The 3,612-nt window shown below is 41.9% G+C and overlaps 1 non-coding gene across 1 annotated transcript; it reads left to right on the top strand.

Moving 5' to 3' along the window:
* Positions 1 to 1,579: 1,579 nt before the first annotated feature.
* Positions 1,580 to 1,735, top strand: LOC121210296 (5.8S ribosomal RNA). The gene has a single exon (XR_005905410.1). It is a non-coding gene; the product is annotated as a 5.8S ribosomal RNA (ribosomal RNA).
* Positions 1,736 to 3,612: the final 1,877 nt, after the last annotated feature.

Genomic DNA, 3,612 nt, shown 5'->3' with positions numbered 1-3,612 from the left:
AAATTGTGAATATTATTGCAAATTTTAATAGTGATTCGGGCTGAGAGGTTAATAAAGATAAATCTATGATTATGTTTAGCCCGAATACCCCGTTGGCCCAAAAGGCAACTTTTTAGTTCTATGCTTGGTATGTGTATTGTGGATAAGCTTGATAATTACCTAGGGTTACCGTTACCTGTTAGTAGAAAAAAATCATTAGCTTTTACTAACATTATTAATCATTGCAATTGTAGAATAAACAGTTGGTCAAAACGCTTGCTATCTTATGGCGTGAAAGAGGTTTTTATCAAAGCTATTATCCAAGCTATGCCGACTTATGCTTTCTCTATTTTCTTGGCACCAAAAGGCATTATCGAAGGCCTTCATTCTAAAATGGGACGAATATTGTGGTGGGCTAATCACGACAAAGCTCATGGGTGGGCTATGATGGCGTGGGAAAAACTGTGTTATCCTAAGGGAATGGGAGGCATGGGTTTTAAGGACCTACATCTATTCAATTTGGCTCTCCTTGGCAGACAGGTTTGGAGGCTGATGCCTCAACAGGATACTTTATGCTTCAAGGTGTTAAAAGCTAAGTATTTTGTAGATGGGGACGTGTTCAATTACAAATGGTGTGATAAACCATCCTTCACTTGGGCGAGCATAGCCAAGGCGATTGAAGCGCTTAAGGATGGCTTTATATGGAAAGTAGGGACGACAACATGATAGATCTTAGAAGGGACCACTGGGGGGTTGATGGTATATATGGAGAGTTGGTTTGTCGGGCTTCTTTCACTAATAACGAAAGAAAAGTCAAAGATTTGTGGGACCACGATAAAAGGCGGTGGAATAGGGAGAGGGTGTGCGAGATTTATGGGGATTACTTAGGGGACTGTATTTGCAAATTGCCCATTCCTCATAAAGGCATCAAAGATAGAAGGACGTGGATTCAAAACCCGCATGGCTTCTATACCACCAAATCGGTTTATTCTTGGCTGGTCTTTAAGAAAATCGGTTTGGGCCCTCATAGATTTTTCTGGCGTGCTATTTAGAAACTCATGATGCTCTCAAAAATCAAAATTTTTAACTGGAGGATCAGTCACAACATCCTCCCAACATTCGATAATATAGCCCGTATTCACCAGGGTTTCAATAATATATGCTCGAGATGCCAAAGCAAAGATGAAACGCTGATTCACGCACTGAAAGACTGCCCAAAGGCTCGCGAAATCCTTTTTGCAGGGGAATTAAACAACAAATTACTTGAAGGGGTTTACACCGACTACATTGGCTGGCTCGAAGATGTGTTTAGAGAGCTTGAAAAAAAGGCTACAGCAGACTTCTTAACCCTTCTCTAGAATAGTTGGAATGATAGAAATAATATGGTTTTTAAAGGCAAGACGGATGCTGCGGTGATGATATGGGAAAAGGAGCAAACGCTGAGTAAAGACTTTAGAATTTCTAATTTAACCAAGCCACCAGTTATCCCCCCGACTTCGATAAATAGGGGATGGAAAAAGGGACACGTCTTTTGTTGCTGCACCATTCGCGGTGTCAGTGCTTCAGTGATGTTGTTCTTTTTTTGCAAAGTATATAGAACGACCCTCTGCAACAGATATCTCGGCTCTCGTATTGATGAAGAACGTAGCAAAAGGCGATACTTGGTGTGAATTGCATAATCCCGTGAATCGTCGAGCCTTTGAATGCAGGTTGCGCCCCAAGCAATTAGGCCGAGGGTACGTCTGCCTGGGTGTCACGCATTGTCGCCCTCATCCAACCCCGATCCCTCAGGACTCGATTAGACCGCTGGAGAAAATTGGTCTCCCGTGTGCTCACAGCCAATGGTTGGTCTAAATTCGAGTCCTCAACAACATAATCGTCGTGACGATTGGTGGTAAGGCTGTAAGCAACCTCGCTCGAAGTTGTGCATGTTCGTCGATTGAGACCCTTAAACCTTTTTGGCATCGCAAAGACGGTGCTCGCATCGTGACCCCAGGTTAGGCGGGATTACCCGCTGAGTTTAAGCATATCAATAAGCGGAGGAAAAGAAACTTACCAGGATTCCCCTAGTAACGACGAGCGAATCGGGAAAAGCCCAGCTTGAGAATCAGGCGCCACCGGCGTCTAAATTGTAGTTTAGAGAAGCGTCCTCAGTGGTGGACTGGGCCCAAGTCCCCTGGAAAGGGGCGCCAGAGAGGGTGAGAGCCCCATCATGCCCGGACCTTATCGCACCACGAGGCGCTGTCTACGAGTCAGGTTGTTTGGGAATGCAGCCCTAATCGGGAGGTAAATTCCGTCCAAGGCTAAATACGGGCAAGAGACCGATAGCGAACAAGTACCTCAAGGGAAAGATGAAAAGGACTTTGAAAAGAGAGTTGGTCGCTTGATTCGTAACAAGTAATAAATATTTATAATGAAGAAAAACCTAGACTAACTATTATCACGACGAAAAGGCAAGCGCACCTATCGAACAATAGTATAGTAATGGCAAGACAGGGATATCGTACCTAAGGGAACCAAAAGTACTAGTAATAACTATCTTTTATTATTTAACCTAGAAATAAAGAGGGGTTGTTTATTAAACTAATTAACTAAACTAATTAACTAACTAAAGTAAAGTAAAGAGAAAATTTGGACAAAGACTTGAAGAAAAGTAATTGATAAAGACGACACCCAAAGAGGAATCCACCTAGATTTCACTTGTTATCTGACTTTGAACCAGGCGACTTATTCACTTGACTTGATCCATGAGACTCCCTAACCTATATTATTATCTATTTTGAGACTAATAACACCTAACCTTCAGTTGAATTAATTGAAATCTCTTTCTAATTAAAACCCCTAGGAAAGTAGTAAATTGATATATGGACTCCCATATTAGGTTTCACCCTAATCCAGCAAAATCTCATAACCCTATGTCTAGGCGTTCGATCAACTCCACTTAATTATGCCAAATTTACTCTTAGACAGGAACTTCTGCTCCTCTGCATAAACACCTCAAATCATGAATCAATACCCAAAATATTAACTCAAGCATTAAGAACACATTATTAAGAACAAATCAAGTATTTATCATACAGTTTAGATAATAATAACAAGATCCATCATAGGTTTCAACCCCCTTAGGTATCTAAGGGGTTTAGTTCATAATAAAATAAGAGTACATCTCAAAAGTATGAAAATAATAGAACATAAAGAAAACTCTAAAAACCCCTGAAGGAATTCTGAGAGAGATCTTCAGTCTTGGAGTAACTTCGGCTTTTGAGATGGATCATCTGGCTTCCTTCAAGTAATTCTCGGTATGTGGTTCTATACTCTAGAAAAGTTCTGGAGGAGAGCCGCTCCCTTCTAAGTCATACTTAGGGTGTTTATATAGGCTTTGGATTGACTTTCTTCCTCCCTAAGTATCCATTTCCGTGTAAAATACAACTCTTTGAAAAAGGGACACGCCCATGTGCCACGGCCGTGTGACATGATTGCCAAGCCGTGTTCGATCCATTAAATTGCACACGACCGTCTCGGTCAATGGCCAGGCCGTGTGAATCGTGAAAACCTTGGTCGACACCCTCGAAAGACATGGGCGTGTGAACAGCTCGTGTGGCAAGGCTTAGGCCATGTCATCTTCTCGATTTG

Source organism: Gossypium hirsutum, chromosome A11 (genome assembly GCF_007990345.1).
Source record: "Gossypium hirsutum isolate 1008001.06 chromosome A11, Gossypium_hirsutum_v2.1, whole genome shotgun sequence".
In the NCBI taxonomy this organism is placed as follows: Eukaryota; Viridiplantae; Streptophyta; class Magnoliopsida; order Malvales; family Malvaceae; genus Gossypium; species Gossypium hirsutum.
This window is presented reverse-complemented; position numbering and strand designations above follow the sequence as displayed.